Consider the following 10,822-nt stretch of genomic DNA (forward strand, 5'->3'; position numbering starts at 1 on the left):
TGATTCTTTTTACAACAGTCATCAACTTTATGGTGTCTATTTTTGAAAATGTAGCCATCTTGTTTTTCCCCCATCTTGTTTTTTTTCGCCCTATCGCACTATTTTTGCAGTCTGCAGAGGATGTCATCCATAAAATTTACTTGCTGTGGCCTAACTACACAATCCATTTAGTTAGATACGGTGGATTATTCCTTGCATGTGGAATGTTTTCTCAATACATCCTTAATATGCAGAATAATGTAGACTTCCAGTCGTAATATCTATAAAGTCTGTCTTGAGGTGGACTCTCACTGCACTTGGGGCACCGGTGCGGCACTGCGGGGTTCGTTCACTGCGGCACTGGTTTGTTATTTCCGCGATTTTTGATGATTAAGATATTGCGTAGTGCGTAAAAGTATGGCATAGAAGACAGCAGAATGAAAAAAAAAATGTTTTTATCTCTGATATTCGTTGAGTCATCTACGAACCCTGCAGTGCCGCACCGGTACCCCAAGTGCAGCGAGAGACCAACTTTACTAACTAACTAACGCCCAAGTTGTGTCGCAGTAGCTGGCGATGAGGGCCTACGTAACAGGTCTTGTATACGTTCACTGCGATCTGATTGTACGACAGACGTCAGTTCCAATACAAGGTTGCATAAAGATGTCACACGCTCATTGAGAATGGCATTTGTTCACGTTGAAAAGTATTTCTAATCTTTTCCTGTCTTTTCCGTATGACCTACACTATATTGAAAAAGGTAGTTTCTATCCAAAAGAAATGAGCCATTGCTTCAAAGTGAAATAAATACATTTTATACAGGGACCACACAGTTGCAACCATTCTATATATTCCAGGAACGCATGCTATCCGACAAGATAGTGGACGGGTGCATTATCTCAACAATTAAAACTTCAAACAATTAAGACATTTTCTCAAATGCTATCCTGATCTGTCATCTGTCATCAAACGCGTTAGTAACAAGTGATCTTAGGTAACATACTCTGTGACGTAATTATGGTTTATGTCGGTTGTGTTGTCTTCTGTGGTGTGAGACATTGTGTTTATATCGCATACAGAACACATCACATCGACTTATACCAAAAATTACTTTAAAGCTAACGTACCTATTACTGTCAAATGTAAAACACTATCGTGTACGCATCAACAGAAATATTCAAAATTGTCAGGTATACCTCAAACAATTGATCCACGACGCCAGCTTTTGTCGTTACATCACACATAACACGACGAACTTCTATTCAACTGCGTTTAGGGATTCCTCTACCGCGACAGCTGTTCTTGCATTAGACAACACATAACATACCCTATCTGCTTGAAGATAAGCTGATTACTAAACGCCGAAACCACATTGCCTGTTCCACAATACCGAAAATACAGGGGTGATTTCTGAAATTATTACATTGATTATAACAACAGCTAACGCGAAAAAAAGAATGTGCATCATTGCGCAACTGAGCGCAGACGACATGCCAAACCACATACGAATGCGGCAAACATAGCGATATAGGTGCGAACACTCAAGACATAGACCGATTACAATACTCTGTCAACGGAGGTTACCCACCAGTCACAGAGTAACAGATTCTATACAGGTAGTCTGCAAATACCCCCCCCCCCCCTAATCAGAGCCCTTGAATGGGTCCTGAAGACTCAAAATAGCCAGTTTGCGCTTAATCATGAGGGGTGCGGAAATCCCAGAGGATGGAAAATAGGTATTTTCTACAACTGATCTAACCAGGATAGTCTTTCCTACCGTGACTATCCCAAAGCTGTCTACCAAGAAAGGATTTTCAATGGTTTAGATCCTTGTTTTCTTGTTATTATCGTGTCTAGGCGCAGGCACCAACTTAAGTTGTGTCAACCTGTAAGTGTGCAGAATGATTTCTTCTGGGTTGGTCTGTTGCATCCAGAAAACGGTCGCATCTAGAACACGGCTTAGGCCGAATCCTGGAGGCCGCCGAAATCTGGATACACCGGGTCCAACATGGTCGGGATAAACGAACAGTCTTCTCTGTCGCTGAGATCGCAAACAATGCCTGAAGAGTGGTCCTTCTGGACGCCGCTGCCTGGACACTGATAGCCGGCTGGTGGACGCGTCGCTGTGACGGGGCGGGGGAAGCTGTCGCTGACCGCCATCTTGGAGAAGGTTGTGCAGTTCGGTGTTTGGTCAGGAGTCAGGACAGGTCCACTTGACGGGGATGCACACGAGATCTGAAGAAACAGAAATGTATGAGGACAACAAAGTAGAGTTCCACGACCTCATACTATCGTCAAGTAATATTGTCTCCTTACAATGCTATTACCAACTATGGGAATCACGTAATTTGCTTGACATGTTGGTAGTAGGATTGTGAGGAGACAAAATTACGTGACGATGGTATTATTATAATATCACTCAAACTTTAAAGAATTTTAAAACGGTTTCTGTGCCTAAAGCTAAGGGCACAACCCGCCGCAGGAGTTACCTGTGTAAGTGCGAGGCTGTTGCTGCGCGTGCTCCGGATCTGGTAGCTGGATAGGCGGGAACATCGCACACTTTGGTGGCTCAGATCTCGCGACATCTGCCAGCGGTCCCATCGCTTCTGAAACTCAGCCTTCACCTGGGGAATTACACAAAATATATGATGTTACAGGTATAAGCTCCAAACGGTAACGCTGTTGTTTCGCAACAATGTCAGTTCGTAACCTTCAGTTCGCAACAAGGCAAGTCTTTTGCAACAAGGTACAAGTCGCTTCCCAACAATATTATTAATCTCGATAGCCTAATAGTATTAGAAAACAATCTTACCGGATGCGAAAGACAACTTGAAGGAAGAGGCAAAGGAACATGGGCCACACGGACCTGATAGCCCAATGATTTTTTATACGGCGGGCGGTACAGTTTCATACTCGTCGTGCACAGGTAGGAGTATGATAATTATGTCAGGAATACGATTTCCAATACTATTAGGCTATCAAGATTAATAACATTCGAATGTTGCGCAACGACTTGTACTTTGTTGCGAAAAGACTTGCCTTGTTGCGAACTGACATTGTTACGAAACAACCTGTTACGGTATCAATGACTATTATTGTAGGTGTTGTTGTAGATCGTCTATTCTACTACAGGGGCTACCAGGACGTGGCAACTGTATAAACAAAAACAAAAAATTTTCTGCCCTTTAGATTTCCTCCAAAAAACGGTTCTTCCAGTTAAGCAAACCACTCAGGTTAACCTATGAAGGTTCCGTCCCAACCTGTTACTTAATAGCTATCTGTACATAGACAGGACCTCTGACCCCAAAGTGCCAAACTTATATATCGTGTTTAACTTATGCTGTACTTAGGTTTGTCATAAGGCTTAATCTTGTTGTTTTGCTTGAAGTATACGTTAACCAATGTTATTCAATATGTGTATTCTATGAGATGTGAATTGTCTGTATGTGTTGGCAAGTGATATCAGCTAAGCTGTCTTGTTTTGCTATGTATTGCATTGTCTGCAATTTCAATAAACCTAAAACACAAACACACTTATACATAAACAACACACAAACCCTATATGCACCAACACGCACATAAACACACACACATAGACGCACAACACAAACACACAGGTAAACATATATTCACATACACGTAAACACACACTGTCACACAAACGCCATGTATTTCAATAAACCTAAAACACAAACACATTTATACATAAACAACGCACAAAGCCTATATGCACCAACACGCACACATAGACGCACAGCACAAACACACAGGTAAACATATATTCGCATACACATACACATATACATACACACACTTTCACACAAACGCAGGACCCACATCAATAACCCAAATACACAAACGGAGACCTTACCTCCCCATTCAGGAAACAGAATAGTACTGCAACAAAGAACCCCTGCACCAGACAAAGAGGAACAAAATCAAACCTTAGTAACATATCACTTACTCGTAAGAAATCATTGAAGAAAGAGCATAGAACTATGAATGATAAATGAATTAACCACTTTTGCATTTGATAGCACCTTTTGTATCGAAGGTGTGTCAGGTTAGGATGTCTTACCTGGAAGGAGTTAAAGAAAAGGTCGAAGGAGAAACGAGCGTCTTGGGCGTCCCCTTCGATGTCTGGCGGCATGAAGACGAAGATGACCCCGCTCACCCCGAACAGCGGTATTAGCACCAGGGTAGATTTAGCCAGGCGCCTGGGAGTGTAGTAGGAGTTACCTGAGTCAGTGTCTTAAGCTAAGGGCTCAACCCGCCGAACGTGCAATTTGTCTGTACGTTTTTTGGGAGGCCACGTCCGCCACCTATTCCTGAAAACGTTCAAGCTGTACAGGGCAGTACTAGCTGTACTAGCACGTACGGGGGACGAATCCGCAACCCGATGGCACACATAGTTTTGCCTGCACGTAAAGTTTTTCGGCGTGTCTGCGTGCTCCAATATCCGTCGGATTCTCGTACGTCGAGTTCGTACGTAGGCGGTACTTACCACTTACGGATCCCATAAGATTGTTTACGTTTTGGCACGTAGACACCACGCAGTTGCACGTACGGTAGGTGGTGCCCTTAAAATTGCGGCGAGAACACAATACCAAATGTGGCTAAGTCTGTGCCCCCCCCCCCCTAGTCCCTGTTCATTAATCTGGTTGACTTCCTTATCCAGACGGCCTCCCTGACCCACAAAATATGTCTGTAATATGTCCTATTGTGCATCTCTTTTCTGTGTTCTCAGCCACATTTGGGACTGTATTTTTGCTGCAAAAGTGCCACCTACTTTGGCTACATATACCGGCGAGAAAAACATTACATGTAGAAGCTCTATGTAAGATGTATGATAGACGTCAAACCGTAAGCAGCTACATGTAAGAGATATAACTCCGGTAAACTGTGATCTGCCAAACTGATGAAATTATTTTCTGAAGGTCTCTTGATTCAAAATCCTACAGGTGGCTTCAAATAGAATGATTCGACAATTGGCACCCAAATTATAGCATTCGTTCATTAAAAAAAAGTAAAAGCTATTTACACGTTGTACCTGTGTTTGTGTGCGTAAACAATTGTGTGTATGAGTGTGCGTGTGTGTGTATATGTGCAAAATGTATGTGTGTGTTTGCGTGTGTGTATATATGAAAAGTTATATGTGTTAGGTATTTGTGTATGTGTATGCTTGTGTGTGTGTGTGTGTGTACTTGTTAGTTTGTATTTAAGCAGGTAGATTAGCACAGAAACCAGTATGATACATGTATGTGTGGAAAGACTTAGTGAATATCGATGGGAAACTTACCAGCTCGTTCCCTTCGGCCAGCGGCAGCAACAACGGCAGCCGCCGCTGCAATGTCAGAGTAATATGTCAGAGTAATATGTCAGGGTAATATGTCAGGGTAACATGTCAGGGTAACATGTCAGGGTAATATTTCAGAGACATAACCTTTGGAACAAAAACCCAGGGCCGTAAATAGTTCTACCAGTTTGAAATATCTCTGTAATACCCCTGTCACATTTGGCGAAAATCGATTGGACGACGATTCTGCGGCCATCGCCCGTTATAATGATAACTTTATAACTTTATTGCACAACAATTGTACAAGATACAAAGTATGGCTTATATGTAACAGGGACGGTTTTCAAGTGAAAATTACGCGCAACCCTCTGTTGATCTTAAATAAGGCCGATCTTCCATCGATACGCCCGAAGATCGTGGATAATGTGACAAGGGTATTAGCAAATTTCTGTCCACACAGCCAATGTTTCTTACCTGCCGTCGTGTCGGTGGACCTAACTGCTCCGCATTGCTGTTTCGTGACTAAGTTTGTATTCCCCCTCTTCACAGTGAATGACTGGCTCAGTCACGAAGTGGTAAATGGCCCAGTCGTCACCGCCATTTGTTTAAGGAGTAACTTGTATGCATATATCACGATTGAATGATGAAGATTTTTGATGCAATTTGGAATGATTTTATCGATTCTTGTTCTTTATAACTAGTCATGTCCGTACCCATGGCTATGGGTGACTCTTGACCACTAGTATCTCGGAAAAACAAATTCACCGGAATAACAACTCACTCTGGAGCAACATAAAGTCTACATAAATGGATATTTGCTTGTCAAATATTTAAAGGCTGATATGTATATACCCAGAAATCAATCTAAACATTCAATCTGTTTTCAGAAACAGTGGATATAGGATACCCCGCGGATAAAGGTGAACTAGTGATATCAACTGTCACGTGTGATGATTGACGGGTAGAGTAGTAAAGTCCATACCTGTCCTGGGCGCCCGCGGTCGCTGCACTTCGCAGTTTCTCCGCTAGGACTCGGACGACGTTTAGAAACAGGAGAAAGTTGACCTACGAAAAGACACAACAAGAGTCTGAAAACTCAAACCTGCATGAAATATTTTGTTTTGTGATGGTGCGCATGGTGTGTTGTGGGGGTTGATGTGTTGTGGGGGTTGATATGGTTTGACGTTTGGCAAAATTATTCCATCATTGTTCTTAAGTTATATATCTACCTATGGTAAACAGTCAGATCCAAAACTACACCTTTCTGATGTCCTCACCATTTCATTTTTATTTCTTATTGTTACACCTGCACCTGGCACATACATTGTACCTCAATGTGTATATAATGGTTCACACCATACAGAGGTGACAGCGATGGTCACAGTTGCTCTTTTTTGCTCCTTGGAAGATTTTGACCAGAATGCCCCAGCAGTTCTAGAGCAAGCTGCTAGAGGGCCCAAACATACAACACTTCTTCTTTACACCACAAGCTATGTGCCACCAAAAAATCAAGACCATAGCATATCCATGTCAAAAGATACAAAAATCCAAGTTCTGTTGCAGTACCAAGGTCACACACCAGGGGATCCAAAATTGACTTTGACCTTCGTCTTCCAAACACCTACCCAAATACCAAATATCATTACAATCCATCAACAGGTTCTAAAGTTATGCTGACCACAAATATGTGGAAACACAAACAGACACACACACAGACACACCAAAAACTATACCTCCATTTTTCATGGAGGTAAATATCATCACAATCACACGTTCTGTTCTGGAGATATAGCACTGGAAACGACCCTTCCACACACTCCCATGCTACTGAAAACTCAAAACACATGTTACAGCTGCTAGCTGTCCCCAAGGAGGTTGAGACAGAGGAATGAGGCCAGATCACTCCATATCAGGAAAAGGGGTGTAAATATTTTTTTTAAAAACGAACCACAAAACAACAGCAAACTTCTAATCTACTTAATAGCACAATAGGTCACACACTCTATCCCCATAGCAAAGGAAATCGCAATCCATCCAGAGGTTCTAAAGATATCGGTCCGGAATCACAAAGATCCCTACCAGAAACAGTACATGCTTTTTTCAAGCATGTAATTAGAGTGCTTTGACGTCAACTCAGGACAACAATCATCATTTCCAAAAATCTGAAAAAAAACTTTGCGGATAAGAATGCGATAGAATTTTACAGCTGAAATAGGTATAAAAGTACAACCATAAATCTACAACTAAGTTTTTTTTCGACTAAAGATTCAGCAAAGTACCAGTGACAATATGAAATATCAACAAAGTATAACGCTATCAGACCGGAAAGAGTGAGACTTCGTTGTACTTTTAAGTGTTAACTTTATGATAACATTTCACATTTGACAGGGGATCCTTGTTTGCCTTATTCACCTTCTGAAAAGTACAATTTGATATTCTTGCGTCGACCTTCATAAAGTTAACCGTTCCTTCTCGCGCTGCCGGCTGCTTCGCCCTCTCTCTCACACCTCCTTACCTACAGGGTAAATCTGGATAGAGGGTTTTCTTATGGTCTCATTGATGTATTACTTCGAGTGGCACCTACAAGAGATCCGAGCCAAAAATAAAAATAAACGGCTGCATGGAAGCGTGTTTTTAGTGGTGAGAAATTCCCTTTTAGCCAGTGGAACTGATCTCAAAAGTTAGATTGGTGAAGCTTGTTCGTAACTTAAGAAATTAGTAGGTAAAGTTTTGCAGCCGCGCGCTAGGTCGGAGATACACCGTCCTGGGTTCTGAGTGGTGCGGTTGTACACTAGCAGCGAAAAGGTGCCTTTTGTGGGGATTGTAATCGTAGATTGTAGTTGCTATAAAAAAAGAACCAGTGTCTATTTGACGTTGGCAAATTTTTAACCACGGTATAGGGTGAAGGTGCTCAACACAAAATGAAAAATCTGCTGATATTTCACGTAGCTTCATTATGAACGCGCCCCTGTAAACCACGAATTAGAAAAAAACTCATCAATGAGACCTTATCTTTACTTAGCGAAGATGCAGGCCGGCCTTACCACAATAATGACTGATATCGGTGCCCTGTAGATCCACTGGTACTCTGGGTGGACACTGGTGCCGATCCAGCAGCTGGATATAAACAGAAAAGTAAACACGAAGATAACAACATATCAGACATCGCTAAATACATTAAACATGAAGATTATTTGTAGTCGGGAAGAACAGGTAAAAGTTAGAAAGTCTAGCAGTTGTTTAGCTTTTTGATAATTTCTTTGTAACAATGCACGATCCCTCCTCAAACAACAGAAATATACACTTCTGGAAGGGCAGACTCAATAAACTTACTTATACTTTCCCTACTCTGCGTTAAAATCTGATGTGAAAACCACTGAGAAGCCTTATTGTTCCAAAAGTAAGGCCACAACAACGAAATTTCATGGATGGCATCCTCTGCAGACTACAAATTTAATGCGAAAAGAAGAAAAAAGATGGCTAGATTTCCACAGTAGGTACCATCAAAGCGACAAAAACATGGTACTACAGCAAACAAGTCTTTATTCCTGTATTCTTGAGATGCACAAAGTGACTGTTGTGCGGTAGACTGGTGTGGCTTACCAAGTCGACAACTACTGTCATGACTGGTGCCGCTTTTACTATTGATCTGCCACACCTCGTATTTTGGTACCTTCTCGCTATGTTGACCATCTCCGGAGGAGAAAAGAACCAGGTGAAAAATTATGAAAGCGCTGATGTCATCCATAGAATCTTATTATGGTGGCCTAAGAAGAAAGGACTTACTCTCCGTCATCATTCACTGCTTTTACTGCAATCCAAGGGATGATGAACAGCACGGGGGCCCCTGAGCAGAACATCACATGTATAGGTTATGAGGCATCACATGTATTGTGTAAAGGTGGGTTCACACATGCGTATATATTCAAGTCCGTTTGAGGTGCGCATGGCGGTCTTAGTCTCTACCAGGCTCCACAGGTCGAGGGAAAAATAGTACAAATTGGACAAATATAGATACATAACATGCCAGATGAGTTAGCTGACCGAGAAGTATGGTTAGCGACCCAGCTAACTCGTCTGACATGTTACCTGTTTACGGTTGTGCAATTTCTATTATTTTTACAACGACCTGTGGGGCCTGGTGGAGGTAAATACTCCCATGCGCGCCTCATACGGACTTAAATATATACGCAGGTGTGACCCCACCTTTAGACAACTTTGCGTGAATTCAATTGACATCTGCATCCCTTGTCATCCTCATCACTACTGTAACTGCACCTCTGCACTAAGCTCGTATGTATTAATTAGAAGCTGTGTTACATTTCATAGGATCGTCTACTACTGATTCAAAGAAATGGAACTCGTACTAAATGTAATGAAAATTAATGAATAAATGTAGGTACATTGGAACGACTCATGGAACATAGAAATAAGTAATGGTTGCGCTGTGACCAATATGTAACATTCCCTACAGGTTGATATGTGTGTGTGTCTATGCGCAGATTATTTAAGTGGTACGTTTTAGGGTGTGTACGAGGTGGGCTTGTTGGGGTGTTCATGTGATGATAAGATGGTGATTCCTGAGGTGTGTATATGGTGATAATAGGGCCTTCACACTGAAGCCGAATTAGCAGGAATCAAGCAGAACCAGCCGGAATGAAGTATTTGCAAAATGCGTGCCACATTCGGATGGGAATTCCAAATAGACCTTATATCTCCTTTACACGAGAAGGAATGAGCCAAAATGCCGCCAGAATGAGAATTATTTTCTATTCCTGTGAATTAGTAGTATATTCTAGACATTCTCAAGTGGCTTACCGTTCCGGTTCTCAATCGAATGAGATACGAAACTTTCGAATAATGTTGGAATGCCGTAGAATGCGGTCATACTGCAGTTAGAATAGTTAAAATACACTTAGAATCCACTTTGAATGCCATTCGATATTTCTCCACTTCGAATGCACCTCGACAGTTTTTAGCATGACTGTCAAAACTTTCGGGCCAGCCAAAAAACGGGCACAATTATCTGGATTCTGGAATGCAGTAAAAATTTCTGGAACACACTACGAATTGCCAGGAATTGCCAGGAATAGAAAATAGTTTTCATTCCGGCTGATTCTTGCTCTCGTGTGAAGGGGGCTTGAAGGGGGCTTAAGGAGTGTGGTGTGAGACGTGTGAGCTTACCCCATCCTATCAGGACAAACCACTTCAGAGTCTTCTTCTCTGAGAAGACGGAGACGAAGATGAGGTTGTGCAGGTACAGCGCCTCCACCAGGACCCAGAAGTACATGGCCAAGGTGGCAAACAGAAACAGGCTGTTCGCAACCTTACAGCCCGCCTGTGACGTAATAGAGGAACTTTATTGCACGACAATTGTACATGATACAATGTATGATAACGACTATTACACAGAGTACAAATTAGAGGTATAGGATAAGGCTAAAAAAAATTAGTTAACATAACAATAAGGGCTAACATAATTCTTTGGTATAGTATTACAATGGAGTTGGCTAATCATTAGTTACGATCTTATTTCTAATAACAGAG

The 10,822-nt window shown here is 41.9% G+C and overlaps 1 pseudogene; it reads right to left on the reverse strand.

Annotated features, from left to right (window-relative positions):
• Positions 1-1,694: 1,694 nt before the first annotated feature.
• LOC118424675 overlaps positions 1,695-10,822 on the reverse strand; it is a 20,388-nt pseudogene continuing 11,260 nt past the window's right edge.

Source organism: Branchiostoma floridae, chromosome 10 (assembly GCF_000003815.2).
Source record: "Branchiostoma floridae strain S238N-H82 chromosome 10, Bfl_VNyyK, whole genome shotgun sequence".
NCBI lineage: Eukaryota > Metazoa > Chordata > Leptocardii > Amphioxiformes > Branchiostomatidae > Branchiostoma > Branchiostoma floridae.